This window comes from Pimephales promelas, chromosome 3 (assembly GCF_988280905.1).
Source record: "Pimephales promelas chromosome 3, fPimPro1.hap1.1, whole genome shotgun sequence".
NCBI classification, from domain to species: Eukaryota; Metazoa; Chordata; class Actinopteri; order Cypriniformes; family Leuciscidae; genus Pimephales; species Pimephales promelas.
Genome location: NC_142771.1, coordinates 18032501 through 18049350, shown reverse-complemented (window position 1 = coordinate 18049350; position 16850 = coordinate 18032501). Strand labels below are relative to the sequence as shown.

The 16850-nt window shown below is 36.0% G+C and overlaps 1 long non-coding RNA gene across 1 annotated transcript in view; it reads left to right on the top strand.

Annotated features, from left to right (window-relative positions):
* The window catches only part of LOC120489454 (uncharacterized), a 29005-nt gene extending 23532 nt beyond the window's left edge, over positions 1-5473 (top strand). Inside the window, exons 11-12 of the long non-coding RNA XR_016155092.1 lie at positions 1749-1874; positions 5048-5473. This is a non-coding gene — a long non-coding RNA (uncharacterized LOC120489454). The remainder of the gene's footprint in view (positions 1-1748; positions 1875-5047) is intronic.
* The last annotated feature ends 11377 nt before the right edge of the window (positions 5474-16850 follow it).

Here is a 16850-nt window from a genome sequence, read left to right as displayed (position 1 = left end):
TCTTGAGATTATAATGTTCTTTACCCAAGACGTTATTTTAAAGACTTTGAAACAGAAGTTGCAATAGTCTTTTCTTTCTTATTGCCATCTGTGTGAAATGGCTTCTCGGACCAGATAAAATGATGGGAGGTACTCTTGTTTTACTTGAATATTGCTGTGATGTGATAAAATTGATAATGGAGTGATATAAACCTAAAATGGATCTTATTGCGAAAACCTTAATTTTTAAGAGGGTATACGATCTTGTTTGTCTATGTTGTGAAACTGTCAAGTCCTGCAACTTTCATAAAGTTCTCGTTAGGTTATTTTTAGGTTACTTTTTTCTCATCTGGGCTGGGCCTGTTTGTTTTTTAGCAATAAGGCAAATTTAAAGGCCCCTTTGCTTTCTCACCGTAGGTGAAATGAAAAAGGAAATGCAGATTATTTCCTGTACAATAGGCAGAACCTGATTTCACCAGAAGAATAATAATTATGTATTATTATTTATTTATTTCAAGCAAATAGTGTAACAACAGAAAGGATACACAATAATGATGATAATAATAATAATAATGTATAATGTATACACTTTTGCTTGAAATTGAGTGGGGAGAAGTAAAACTTAATAGAACAAAACATAATAATAATAATAATATATTAAAAATTTTAAGATATCAATGAATATCTATTTTTGACTATTTAAAATTGCAGAGTGCATGCCCATACCTTCACTGAAATTAGCTCAAAATAAACATCCAGACAGAAGGCGTCACCTAACTGACGCCTTGGGAAGCATTTGGACATGCTTCAATATCTGACGCTTTAGGTGCCCTTTAGCGTCAATTAGATGACGCCCTAGGATCGCGTGTACCCTACCCCCACCCCACACCTAAACCTAACCGCGTCCTCTAACTGACGCTTTCCTTTAGCGTCAGTTAGATGACGCCGTAGGATCGCGTCATGTAAGTGACGCTAAAGGGCGCCTAAAACGTCAAATATTGACAGCCCATTCTCACCCCCAAGGCGTCACTTAACTGATGCCTTGGGAAGCATTTGGACATGCTTCAATATCTGACGCTTTAGGCGCCCTTTAGCGTCAGTTAGATGACGCCCTAGGATCGCGTGTACCCTACCCCCACCCCACACCTAAACCTAGCCGCGTCCTCTAACTGACGCTTTCCTTTAGCGTCAGTTAGATGACGCTGTAGGATCGCGTCATGTAAGTGACGCTAAAGGGCGCCTAAAACGTCAAATATTGAAGCATGGTCAAAGGTGACGCCTTGGGGTGAGAATGCGTTGCTACCCCAGACCTAAACCTAACCCGCGTCATCTAACTGACGCTTTTCCTTTAGCGTCAGTTTTATGACGCCGTAGGATCGCGTCATGTGACTGACGCTAGGGCGCCTAAATCGTCAAATATTGAAGCATGGTCAAAGGTGACGCCTTGGGGTGAGAATGCGTTGAAGAAAACAGTGTATACAGAAGATATAGAGAAGTGAATTAAACTCAAATTCAGTAACTGACCAGCAACTGATCAACTTTCTATCTGAACCTCAACTCCTAGATTAAATGTTCAATCTAAATCCCCCTTCCACACTCCGTCTGTCAGTTCAGCTGTGGTGTAAATACCAGAAGCCTTTAGTGAGTCGCATAGACAACACAGCAGGAGTGGAGAAGGCTCCTACTCATCCGGTATCTGTTTGCATGTATGGACCACCACGGCTGTGACACGGGACCCTATTATGTTGATGTGATTTCATCCCCTTTAGGTCTCCCTATGGGATGTCCCTCTCCAGACAGAGAGATGCAGGGCTTCTGGGAGTGTTTGGTTTCACAATGTTAAGCCTACATGAACTCTTACTGACAGGGTAGGAAGAGAGAAGTGTTTCCAGGATGTAAGTATGTGCATAGTTTTCAATGTCTGTTACTTCACTCCGTCTATAACATGTATAACTCGAGGTGCCTGACGTATTGAATCATATAATTCCACGAGTCAACTCAATAAACTGTTGTCTGAAAGAACAATGTTGGAAGATGCACTGCATGTAAATTTTGTGATGAGTGATTTAACTTGGAGCAGCAACAGTTTCCTAAGTTTTATGATTATTATTAAGTTATATATTTAAGGTATAGTAAAAGTAGCTTCACCAAAAAAAAAAAAAAAGGAATAGAATAGAACAAACTATGGAAACTATAAATAAAACTACTATAAAATTATCTACTCTATGACACATGGACGTCTGAATAAAATCTCATCATTGCCAGTAAATTATTCTAAATCAATTCCAATTTTTTTCTGTCTATTTTTCTGTGCTCCACACGAGGGCAGCATTAACTAATTGTAGAAGCTGCTATAATGCAGATCCAATCGGAGAAAACTTATTTGAGAATTGAAAGTGAAAGCTACAAATTTCTCTTTTAATTTACTTTAACTTGATGTAATAAAAAATTATAAATAAAAAAACTTTTTAATAAAAGTGTCAAAAAAAACAACACTTAAACTTAGGACTGAACCAAGCTCTGTTTTCATTATCTATTTCTAAACAGTTTTAAGACACATTTTTATTTTAAAAAATAAAATCAAATAGGTTGGTAAGACAGCAAGTAGATAGTTTAAAATGCACCTATGTTACATCCAGAGCTTGTAATTTTCCGTTAACACAAAATAAATGGAAATAAATGATTGTTTTTATTACCACATTGTAAAAGATTTCAGATTTCGGTGAATGGATTGGGTTAAATCTGGATCAGATCGTCAGTTTTTTTTTTTTTTTTTTTTTTATTTATTTTTTTACTTTTACTTTTTAGTAAGATTGGGGTACCTTTGATAAAAAAAAAATCAGGATACTGATCCTATTTGAAGGTTCAGCAGCAAAAATGTACTGACAAATAACATTTTTATCATGTCATGTATGCACACATTTATACTTTTATATTGCTCTTGATTAGTTGTTTAACTGTTAAAGTAAATTAGAAATAGACATTACCTGTTAAGCCTTACAGTACAGTGAACTGAAAAAAGAGAGAGATTTTGCCACCATAAAACAATCCCCAAACACCTGCCAATGGCAAACAAAACTGAATTTTAATGCTTATGTGTTCTCTTGCGAATGTTTTGTATTCCCAATAACTTTGTGTTCACTCTCAAAACGTTTGAGTTCTTCACGAATGAACATAAGATTTCTAGGAGTGATCAAATCCTATTTTGCTTTGAAAAACCAGCACAAATGTAAGCTGGATTACCTGATCCTGGGTAGCAAAACGTGGGGTTTCCAAATCTAGATCATTTTGATCCAGATTAAAAATTTTGAACAACAGGGCTCTGATGCTCAAATCTAGTGTTCTAGTGTATTACTACAAATGACCAGTAGGTTGAGCCATTGTGCTGCCAGAAGGCTATTATGAGATGAAATGACAGGTGTTGAGACAGGTGGATTGATAGCTTCTGTCTGGGAATGAGTTCAAGATCAAGTCTGTTAGTCATATCCAGGTCATATCTCAATATACACTTTTAAATAACTATTTTAGTTTCCTTTAAGGAAACTAAATTGGGGATTGTCACTTAATTATAATATTTCCATTTTTTTAAAATATTAATAATTTAGATTGATTATATTATATTATATTATATTATATTATATTATATTATTGATGGTTGCCCAATATGCTTTTGCGTGCAAGGAGAAAAAGAAGATGTTATGAGGACCTTACTGAATTTGGCATGGCAACATTAACAGTATGAAAAATCTGACATCAAGTAATATTAAATTAAAGCTGAATAGTAATACATCATGTCACAGACTACTTGGTGTTTCTAGTCCATTACTGAGTTTTCATTGTGAATTACAACTCTGAATACTCTATTGTTGTGTATGATGTAGTCTATTCTCTACAAAGCCTTTTTGTATAGGCAAATTCATGCACCAGATTTAACTTCTTCCATTTAAAATCCTCTGGAAATATACACACAAACCCAAATGAAGAGAGAGAACAGAGAATCTCATCATATCCATGAATGCAGTCTATTCATTTAGTTTCCTGTTTTCATCTTCAGATATTGAAGCATGACTTAATGCAGTTCTTCATAGAACATTGCGAAACATATGAAAATCTGCTTTGTATTAACTCCTTAGCACGAATGAACAGAACTCTTCTATTCTCCAAAAGATAAATTCTATAAAGCCTGTAAGCCTATATTGACAACACTATATAGCCCATAAATCTCATTGTCAGTCCTTTGAGTCTGTTGACCAAAATAATTCATTCGGTGTGTTGACCAAAATCCTGTTGTTGAATAAAAATCCTTTGAATCTGTTGAACGGCTTGTGCTATGTGAGTCATTGGATCACTCACTCAACCGATTACGACCAAAATATAATCTTTTATTAAAATTTGCGTGTCTAATGATTAATTTAAGAGACTTCTGAAAGAGTGTCTCGGTTCATTCAGATGGCTGATTCGTTCATAAGGAAAACAGTTCTCCAAGGCTGTTCAAACTCAAAACTGCAACAATTTAGTCAAGGGAGGTAAGACTTTCAGTAGGAAATGCTTCAAAGTCATCACTTTATTAACGACTTGTTGAAAACACGGACTTGTTCACGAATAAAACACTACTCGACATAAGAGAGTCCAGTATTGGCTGTTGTAGCACTTCATGGAGGTCATAAATTAACGCGCTGTCAGAAAGCACTTGGTTGCCTTTTAAAACGGGATCATTTCCAAACCGGACATCTTCTTCAGCGTGCTCATGGGCAACGCGAAAATCTACATCATGTCAGGTCATGGTGCTGTTGCAATCAGTTGACAGACTGCCTGTCAAGTGTCAAGTAATAAATTCTATTCAGCTGTTTAATTTATTTCTAAACTGTGGTTAATTTAACTAATTAATCGTTGAACTAAAACTATCTAGATGATTTCGTGCATCCATCTATATGACAACGCAAGAACTGCCTTGTTTATTTTCACTTCTTCACTGTCAGCGTGTTAAGGTATACCTAGTGAACGTAAGTCCATAATCATGTTTATAATCTACCATTAGGTTGGTCCTAATCCAATTTGTATCCCCCAGGAGTGTGACAGTTGGGAGAAGTTGGCAGAGTGTCACAAGTTTAAGGCGAAGTGATGATCCTACCTGAGGTGTTTCTCAGGTTTCATACAAGACACCCGTGCGTAAGCGACAGCTGCCCGGAGCCTGGACTTTCTCCCAGACCAGCAAAAGTTTCAGTGTGGATTTGAACGAACACGAGCCGAAGGACCTAGGATACAAGAAAAACCTTTAATTCTTGCTGAGAAAGGTAAAAAAAAAATTGGCAATTTTATTTGGTCGACTTGTTCTGGCAGCTTTTAGTAAGTTATCTGGTTGAAAGTAGGCTGCTCCTGAATTTATTAGTCTTGAATAACTTGGCATTAGAGTTTGATCTTAATGGTTTCATTGTGCTTTTATGGTTCAAAATGTGAGCTATACCTGTCATTAAACATTTTTTGCCTTTAGAACATTTTCTAAGTATCATTTTGTCATATCAGTTTAGAATTGTATGTAACATTTCTGTTTCTAAAACCTATTATACTCTATTGTTATTGGAAGAGCCATTTACACAGAAGTTCTCCTCCAGAGCTTTCATTGGTTGAAATAAGTGCTCTCTGTAAAGCAATCAAATTAGCTAATTTTACACCTTCTGTCTTGTAAATAAACACCTCTAGTTGAATGACATGCTTCATATAAATATTTTGCTCAGTACATTTTCCGCAGAACTAGTGATTATCATTCACAGAGGCACTGATTGCTCCGAAGAGGTCACAGTAACAGTCTCTCTGAACACTGCCTGCCTCGTTCAACTGTCTGTCAGATAGTTTTCCTCTTAACGAGGATGTTCATGTATCCTACATGTATGCACTTACACTTAATTGAGCATTTAGCTTTGTTAGCATGGACTGGAGAAAAGTGCTCTGATATAGCCTGCTGAAATACGATTTGAAATCAGACCTCTGGTGCTTCGGATTTTTCCACAGTATTTTTTGCTGCTTCAACACAGCTTTGCATGCACCTAAAGTGAAAAACATGTTGCAATCTATTTTTTTTAATACATAAGATTCGTAATCTAGAATCTTAAATTAGAACACTTTAATAAAGTATACATTGGGGCCCGGAACATCATTCCTTATTAACCCCTATCAATAGGGCCCAGCTTGTGGGTTGCCATGTCTCTTATTTAGCAATGTTTGTGGGTCTGCCGTGGTTTGACATGAATGATGAAGCATTGAGCACAGCAGATGAGAGGAAACAGTGGCTTTTGTCAGGTGTGCCAGCTGACATTCCTTTACAGCTCATCATTACAGACTTTTGATTTGTTTTAGAGGACACACAAGTAAAAGATGTCCTGAAGTTTGTTATCAATATAAAGATGATTTTGTGTTTGTGATAATGCATGATTATGCACAAATCTGTGCTAGTATGTTTTTTTTTTTTTTGGATAAAATTAGGAATCAGAAGAGACAGTGATGTCATGCTTCTGTTTACTCTACTGTTTTTAAATAAATATTGTTCTTTAAAACTTTTTATTCATCAAATTTCAGCATAGCTATTTTCAATATTGATAAAAAATATTCAAATAGAAAACATTTTATATTGTAATAGTTCTTCTTTCAAACTTGTTAAAAAATATTTTGACCCCAAACTTTTGAAAGGTATAGGCCCTATTTATAATTATTATTATTATTATTTTAATTTTTATATGCAAATTCTCTATTCTTCTTATTATTATTATTTTAATTTGACAGTATACTTGTTGATTTTGAAATCAACACAAAAATGTGAGGGTGCTTTCGCCTCAGGATTTAAGTATACAGAATCCAGCTGTAATTTAAAAAAAAAAAACTAAACAATATAAAATGTTTTGAAAATAGGTAATTAATATAAATTGCTTTATAAAATGTAAAATTAAGAAATAATTGTTAATGCTATTGTTGAGAGTTTGTGGTTCTGCCTATAGTGTGACTTTTTTTTAATGGAGAAAGTCAAAACCTTTAGATCAGTTAGGTACTAGGAACCATATGTTACATTGATTTGCCCACGGTCCAGAGATGATGTTGGCTCGACGCTAAGCAGAGTGTAGGCTGTTTACCGTTGCCAGACAACTTGGTGCATGGATATAGAATTCATCTTTTATAGCCAAGCTTTATTTGTGGAGACACTTTGAGATGTTGAACTGCTGACCAGACCTGTATATACATATACTATCTCTCCCTGCCCTTAGATAAGGTATTGAGACTCAGATTCGCATTTCATTTCACTGCATGGCTGAGGCTGTTTCATGTCACTGCAGGATGTCCATGTAAAACTAGTGGCGGGAGTTCCCTTTGATCTGGCCATTAGAGCCGACATTCTGTCTCCCCTTGCGTCCCTCAGCATAGAGACATCCGGCTCTCTGGACTGTTTACAGACATGCTGAACTCAGATGGTATAATGTACATGTGGAAGTGTGTGAGCACTGTGCAGTCAAGCACAAATAGTATGAATATTACTGTATTTGAGCGTCAGTTTGAATATGTTAAATTACTGTAATTTTTTTTTAAAACAGTATATTTGTATTTATTTTCTATAAATTAGGGAATAATGGTATTTCTGTGCCAAATCAAAACAATTTATTTGTTAAGTAACAATATAATACTTTTCAAAGTATTTCTACTTGAATCTTGTAATGTTACAACTTTATACTTAAAACATTACGACTTTGTCTCATTATTTTAACGTGGCACGACCGTTCAACGTTTTTTATAAAGAAATCAATACTTTTATTCCACAAGGATGCATTATATTGATGCATTCAAAAGTCACAGCAAAGACATATGGTGTAGCAAATGATTTTTGATTGACATAAATGCTGTTCTTTTGAACTTCCCTAAAAACAAATCGATCAGTTTCCACAATTTGCCGCTGTCAACTTTAGTAATATGAAGAAGAAATCTTTCTTGAGCACCAAATCAGCATATTAAAGTGTTTTCCGATAGTTTGTCAAAGGTTTGGTTCATGAATGTCATTTTATTTGTTCATGTTGTTAACGTTCACATAAACTGAGCCAAGCCCTCATCATAAGTAAGATTGTGCAACTGAACTTCAAAAAAGGCTCAATGGGGAACAAAACAAAAGGTCAGGAGTTTGTATAGCTAGTGTGCTTTATGCAATTTTACTGTTTGCAATGGTATTGAAACTAGAATCAAGAATCATTGGATTCCATATTCTGATGTCGTAACAACCCTACTATGCAAGCATCTGTTAAATGGTCACCTGCCATCTTGCAAGTGAGATGGTGGGCTGTCTTGTCTTTAGGCTGTCGATGGCTTCATCTGCTGAGAGGATCAAATGCATTCTCTTGACTTGAACCTCTAGGCTACTCATTGCCAGGCCCCACCAAAGCTTGCGACGTCTCTGCCAGGCTTATGCCATAAGTAAGAAAGCAAGACATCTCGGGGGGCCAGGTCACCCCCTGTCCCACGGGCCTTCATTAGACACACAGATCAAGTTGGAGTCTCTGTCTCGTATTAATACCTGTCAGCAGCCCAAACTCCATTTAAGTCCCGACTCTGCTTCCTAGTAGAGACGCCTGCGCTGCCATCAGACTGCAGGCTCGCTGGACGTCCGTGTTCACTCCCGAAAGAGCATGGCAGCTCCTCAGGCTTGTTTCTGCATGGAAATGGAGGGTTTGACAACAGATTCATTGTTTCGCTGGTAAAAGCCAGGCCGTCGGCTGTTTGTGACATTTAAAGGATGTCCAGTTTTCTCAGTTTGGGAGCACAAGTGCATTTCAGGGACAGCGGGTCATGGGATGACTCTGATATATGGGCATCTTGAGACTGGGGCACAGGGGCGATGAAGTTTCTCACCTCTGGATTTAATTAGTTTGCCCGTTCAAGTCAGACGCATGCCTTGCACAAGGCAGATCATCACTTCCTACGCTGCCCTTCAGCACTGGAAATCTATACCATGATTACTTAATAAAGATGCATTAATGGTATACATTTCCCACTTGGAAGCCTCAGATCTTGTGCCCACAAATTTTTGCCTGTGCTGACATTGAAGACACATTCATAATTCACATTTCATATTGGTAGCTTTTAAATGAAAAGTGGGGACAGAGACCACTTGTGCAAGTGCTAATATTTTCTAATTTAACACAATTTTTTTAAATTGTTAATAATGTTATCAGCCTAAAATGTTGAGTAAAAATTTCATTAAAGAAGTCTTAGTATTTGGTTTGTCCCTCTTCTTAACAGCAGCACACGAGTAGCATGAACTCCACAAGTTTTTGACAAAACTAATGATTTTAGTTGAATGTAAAAAAAAAATATGTACACTACCCTTCAGAGGTTTGGGGTCAGTAAGATTTTCTGAAGATCAGTTTTTTTTTCCCCTCATCAAGGATCCATTTAGTTCACCCCAAAGTTTTAATTCTGCCATCATTTACTAAACTTGTTCTAAAGATGTATGAATTTGTTTTGTTGAACACAAAAGAAGATATTTTGAAGAACAGTTGATGGACCCCATTGGCGTCCATAGTATTGAAAAAATATATATATTGTGGACGTCAATGGGGTCCATCGACTGTTTGGTTACAGACATTCTTCAAAATATCTTCTTTTGTGTTCAACAGAAGAAAGAAAAACAGGTTTACAGGTTTAGAACAACTTGAATATAATTTTTTGGGTGAACTATCCCTTTAAATTTATCAAAACTGACAGTAAAGGCATTTATGATGCTACAAAAGATTTCTATTTCAAATAAATACTGTTCTTTTTAACTTTCTATCAAAGAATCATGAAAAAATGTAACTGATTATTTATATTGATGATCATAAGAAATGTTTCTCGAGCATCAATTCATCATATTAGAATAATTTCTGTAGGACACTGAAAACTGGAGTAATAATGCTGCAAATTCAGCTTTGCATCACAGGAATAAATTACATTTTAAAATAAATTCAAATAGAAACCATTTTAGGTTGTAAAAAATATTTTACAAATATTTACTGTATTTTTTATTTTTTTAAAAACCCAAACTTTTGATCTTTAATTTGTAAAATAAAATAAAAAACTGCAGGTCTGTTAGTGTGTGTACCAGTACGCCATTATCTGTAGCTGCTTTCCGACCAGAGGGATTTTTGCAGTTCCTAGAACCTAACGATCTTATAACCCTTTTTTCTCGTGTTCCGACCGGACTAAATTGGGGATTTTTTAGTTCCTCAGACCGTAGTTCCTATAACTCTTTCAGTACCTAGTCAAGAGCAAGGACTTTTTTAGTTCCCTTTCCCTAGGTCTACGTTGATTGGTTCAACTTCTAAGTCACTTATAAGTCATGCCCACTGTCAACACGGAACTTGTAGCGCGCTGTCTGCCATACGCTGTGTGTTTTAGCAAACGCAGCCGTTCGGCTACCGTAGCGCGAATTGATCACAGAATACCGATTAAAGTCATATGAAATACAATTATAATACAATTCTAAGTTATAAGTAGCTATTGTATACTGTAGTCTACTGTTTTTATTTTTAAAACGGTGTGAAAAGTAAAAATTATCATTAAATATTCATCTTTGACTTGTCAAAGTACACCTTTCCTCATAGTAACTGAAACTTTCAGTTAATCTTTTTCAGCTGGCTGACCTTACAAATATTCATATGGTAGTAAGCATTTTTAAAGGGAAATGATACATTATAACAGGAAAATGTACCTTTTGTTTAAAAAAAAAAACGGTGAGTCTGCACATGCGCATAACCGGTAAGTAGCAAATCTCGATGGGTAGCATGAATCGTCAGAACACCGGCAAGGCAGAACAGGAACATTGCAATAGCCTCCTCCATGCTGGTTTGTTGTTGTTGTATGTGGCCGCGCTACGTCTAGTGATGACGCTATAAAGACCGTCGCCGTGCTTGCGTTACCCCTCCTACCAGTTCCTATGGCCACTTGGCCAGTGCGAACGCAAGCAGCAAAACCGAGTTTGGGGGAGAGTAGTTCTTAGAACTGTTTAGAAGTGGACAGTTCCTATAACTAAGTTCCTGTAACTACTTGGAAGTTGGTCGGAAAGCGGCTTGTGACTCTGTGATGGCCGTATGATTGAAATGTTTTGTCCTTTTCATCATTGGAAAATAAAACTCTTGGTTGCACGATTGAATGTAAAGTGATCCCTGCTTGTCACTGCAGTAGAGTTTAGCCTTGGAGTTTAGTGTGTTCTTGGCTTGCTTGGGTAAGGTCTTGATTCTCATGGTTGCTTGGCTGCTAGAACTGAAATTGGAGAAATACAGTCCCGGTGGGTCTATCAGAATGATAAGCCATTGAGACATTTGAGTGCCTAACCCTGATAACATTTCTGAAGAGACAAGGAAAGTTGAGTGTGTGTGTAACTGGTATTCCCGTCATGAGGACTAAATGTCCCTGTAACACAGTTCGTTGTTATGTGAAGAAGGTGGCGGGAACCGGCAAACGTTCAACAGACTTTAATAATAAAATAAACGAATACAAAACTAAAGTAAAGGCAGCAGTTCCTCACGGATGACTGCTGCTACATACAATAAAACAGAAACAAAACACAACATAAATCCAGGCCTGGTCCTCTCTCTTCCTTCACTGTCGTCGCTCCTGCTTTTATGCTTCCACTCCTCCGTGAGAGATACGAAACCGGTGCATTGTGCGGTTTCGCTCATTATCAATCAAGCCACCGGCCTCGCGCTGTTCTCTCACGGCCCTTGGCCTCGTCCTGCTCGCCACAGTCCCTATAACTCAGGATAGTAATACAAGTTTTGACCTTATGGGATCTTTTTTTTTTTTTGCTCCCCCATGAGGAAAACAGCTTATAAATCAGACTAAATTAAGTGTTTTGAAAATGTAATGACGCAGAAAGTTTTGTGTAATGGGGTAAGGTTAGTGTTTCCATAAAACATGGAAACTGGCGTGTGTGTGTGTAGCACCAATTTATGTTGTAAGATGAAGACCACATTCTGAGAGTTTTATTTTACAATGACGAAAAGACAAAATCTCAATCTCAAAACATCTCAATCTTATGGCCATCACGGACACGGATAATTGCAACAAAATTTATTTAGAGCTACTGCTGATGTGCATGTTTTGGTGTGTGAATAATGCTTTGCTACCATTGCCTTGCCACAGAGAACGATGTAGTGTAGTTACATAGGTCTGTGACATCATCAAGCAGCTAAATGAGTATGATTTCACATAATCAGAAAGAGCAGAATAGCTGTTGTTAAGGGAGATTAGTAATGTCAGAGGCCACTGGAGAGGAGAGCGGGGATACTGCCATGTCCCTAACATTGCTGGAGTCCTTTCTTAGTATCAATGCAGTGTTAGCAGAATTCGCCTGACGTTGTTGATCTTGACATGGTTTTGCTTACCTCATTAAATGTTCGAGAATAGGATTTGAGGACAGCGACTGACTGTAGATCTGAATTCATACGTGGTATATTTCGCTCCGGCACGTTGCAATCACACAAGGTGAGGACGCTAGACACGAGGCGATCGGCAAGCGTCAGGGTGTTGAAGTGTGCTGGAGTAGAAGTGAGATATGAGCGAAAAAAGAAATGAGAACACAATGCGATGCATGTGAAAGAGAAATAGAAGATAGAGACTTTAGTAAAAGCTGTCTGTGTCCAAGGCCCTTTAAAACTACATTATGGCGTCCCCTTTATCAGAGGTACGAGTGGTTTTTTGACAGGCCGCTGATGGATGAACGGTACTGTATTTCATATCTGAGCGACCGGTTGAGGCTGGGCGACCCAGCGGCGGCGGGGTGATGGACTAGTATAGTGCCCACTTGTAGCTGTGACAAAGTGTTGTCATGAACACTGTTGTAATGCTTGCTCAAAAAAGCTCCCATCGTCATGATGACTTGAACAAGCGGAGACATTATTCATAGTAAGTCATCTCTGAAAACTGTCAGAACTAATTCATAGGTCCAGTTGTACATTTTGTTTTAGTCAGTCAGTTTTTGCTTCTCTTTAATTTTCCACTTGTCATCCATTAAAGACAGTTTAGTGGCTCTCTGTCCTTGTTTGTTAGCTTTGAGGCTATGCTAGTGTGTTCTAACAAGATGATGACGACGGATCCCCTTTGTGTTCGAAATGTCTTTCTCTTGACCAAAAATATTGATGACTCATGTTTCACTACCCAGACTTTTGTCCAATCACATGCTTGTTTCTATTTTAATACATTTTAAAAAGTAATTTATTCCTGTAATGTCCGAGCTGAATTTTCAGCATCATTACTCCAGTTTTCAGTTCAATGTCACATGATTTTTAAATAATGCTGGGTTGTTTCAACACATGTTTGCGTGAAATATGGACAATCCAATGGGTATTAAAAATGTATCTCAGAAATTTAAACCAACGTTTGGGTTTCTCCATATTTGACCCAAACGTTGGTTGAAACAACCCTGTCATTTTTAGAGTGTAATATGCGGATTTGGTGCCCAGGACACATTTCTTATTATTATCAATGTTGAAAACAGTTGTGCTGCTTACTATTTTTCTGGAAACTGCGACACATTTTATTTAGGATTCTTTGATGAATACTAAGTTCCAAAGAACAGCATTTATTTGAAATATATATTTTTTGTAATATTATAAATGTCTTTACTGTCAAATTTAGCAATTTTGCTAAATTATTAAAAGTGCCCTTGCCAACTGAAAGTGTTATATATATATATATATATATATATATATATATATATATATATATTTTTATCTTACAGACGTCAAACTTTTAAATGGTGGTAACCCAAACTTCTTGTTTTAATAGAAACATGTCAACACTGGACAAGTAATTTCACTTTAGAGAAACGAGGACTGCTATTTTATCATTATAACTTTATTGTAGCTTGTTTTTAAGGATTTTTGCCTGATGTTGTTGCATTCTTTGTTTTGAATGTGCTTTAGATACAGTGTCTGCTATAAGTGCATAAATGTAAAAGCAGATTTTATTCAGTTCAATTTTTTTTATTCAATTTCTGCTGTGATGTTGATAAAAATAGCCTTAGAGGAATCAGATATAGTATTGCAATATTGCTAGTTGAGTGCTGCTCCCTGTAATATCTCTTATTTGTGAGAGACTGAGAATGTGTAGAGACTCAGAAATATGGTCGGCCGTCAGTCCTCCACATGATACGGTACATTGGCACCTCTCTAACATCCTGTTTTGAAACCTCCCCTCTTCCCCCCACCCCCACCCCACCATTTGAAATGGTACGTGCCTGCGGTTTCCTTCAATGCCTCTCAAATGATCCTTGCAATAGAGCCAAAGACCTAAAGCCATGCAACCTTGTTTCCGGAATAAACACCTGTTTCTTTGAGACAGTCTAGTGTTGCTCATCTCTCCCTCTGTAAACTTCCACCCCTCTGCCCTGCTCTGCCCTTGCTCATGTGGCACGTCCTGAGTCAGTGCAGATCTGGCAATGTGAATGAACTACTGCATATTGTATAGGCTACATTTGGTGTCTTTTTAACTTTTGCTTATCTGCTGTATGTTCATTGAAGTTATTGTGATGCGCACAGATGCAGACAAATGGGTGTTTCTTCAACTTTTATGTTCCCTTCTTCTCAGTAGAATACGATTTTGTGACTTTTCATACATTATCTATCTATACACACAAAAAAAACTGGGCTTGATTCGGTTGATCTGAAGGTATGTAAAAAAAAATGTTTACACTTCTGGTCTTTGGGGTCAATATGACCCCACATTGAAATGAATGTGAAATGTGAAAAAAACTAAATATATTTTCTTCATGTGTCAAAAAAAAAAATCTGGCATAAATCTGAAAATTTTTACACAGAAATGAAGGCCTTGTACTAGAGCATAAATGCAATGTATCATAATAAAATAATATTTTATATGCAAGCTAATGGTGTAGTTTGTTGTTGTGGAATTGTGTGGTATATGGATACAAAAGTACTTTATATCTCCAAAAACACAGTATTAATGAATAGATGAGAAGTAAACAATATATATATATATATATATATATATATATATATATATATATATATATATATATATATATATTATTTGTATGATTAAAAATTTATATTTTTTGTACAATTACTCAATCAATTCTTGGGGTTGTATAGACCCCGAAGTCCAGAAGTGTAAACAGGAAACGAAGACCATTTGAAGGTTAAACTAAGCATAAAATAAACACATCATTTCAATATTTATTGTATGAAAATGATATATTATACTCAATATTATATATATATATACTGTATATACAGTATATTATATTATTAATATAAAATATTAGTGTTGAAATAAAAAGAATACATTTAATTTAATTTCTAATTAGTTTTATTTAGTAATTTAATCATATTTCAATTTTTTTTGTTTTATTTATAGTTTTCCAAATATTAAGCTTGACCTGTGTTATTTCCATCAAACTCTCTCTTCTGAAATATTGAAATATTGAAATAATGAAATATTGAACTGGCAAAAAAGCCAACTTCGATTTCCCCCCTCAAAAAATTAAATGTAATTTCTATACATCATTTAAATATGGTGGAAACTAAACTGTGGTGACGATGAAAATGTATATGACTTTCATAAAAAGTCAGTTTGATTGGTTTGTACATTTTTTAAAAGTAATTCCAACTACATTTTATCCATTTCATCACTTTCCCTTTTTTTTTGTCCTGTCTATCGCTTTACTCAGGTTTCATGATCCATCCTAGTGAAGATGGCATTTTGAGACTTTACAGTATGTTGACTAAAATCAAAGTGTTGTGTTGAGACCGGTATGATCTCTCCGACAGCTTTTTTGGAAATGGAAGGTCATGTTACACGGCAAAACACTAGATATTACTGACCCAGTTTAGACCTTGTGCTCCTGAGCCATTGTCAGCACAGTCCATATCCTCATTGACCCTACGCTGACCCTATAGAACGAATGCCTTGTTCTGCCGGGTGAAAACACTTGTTGAACATGTTGCCATCTGGATCTTCACTCCTGTCTGTTTATTGTTAGGTTGGATGTATCAGACTTTAATGGCCTGTTTGGATTGCGTCTGTGTCAGGGAGACTCTAGTTCTCAGGTCTCAGCTCGGGCCCCATGGCTTCGCAGAATATGGTGCATAGCGATTCTGCACAAGCAGAAATCGTGTCTCTGATCTGCTGACTGTGAGGTCTGGTGGCCTGGTTGGCTGTCACGAAGTCTGACAGTGACACAATCCTTTAACAACCATTGATGGGACATGCTGTTTATGCCATTCCTTTAAAAGAGAGACTACAGGAAACTGCTATTTTACGAATTTATTTATAGAATGATAATGTGTGTGGTCAGGTGTATGCATCTAAGAATCTGAATATTGAGATTTTTGAATATATGTTTACGTGTACTTTTATTCAGGATGCATATAAATGTTTATATTGTGACAAAAGACTCAAGAGTACTATTTTTAATAAAAAGTGATTAAATTATTAATAAAATCTAACACATTTTTAATTATAAAACACACTCATATTTTCTTATTTTTAATTATATTATATTGTATTATTTTGTGTTATTTGTTTATATGTGTGTGTGTGTATATCTATATATGTATATATATATATATATATGAAGAGTTCAGATGCAAAAGCCTCTAAATGCCATTTTAAATTTTCTTCTTTATTGATGATTTTTATTAAACTTGTATATTTAAGTTCAGTGATTTCACTTAAATGGCAATGATAATTACCTATTAATTGTTATTTAAGTGAAATTACTGAACTTAAATATACAAGTTTGATAAAAATCATCATCAAAGAAGAAAATTTCAAATGGCATTTAGAGGCTTTTACATCTGAACTCTTCATATATATATATATATATATATATATATATA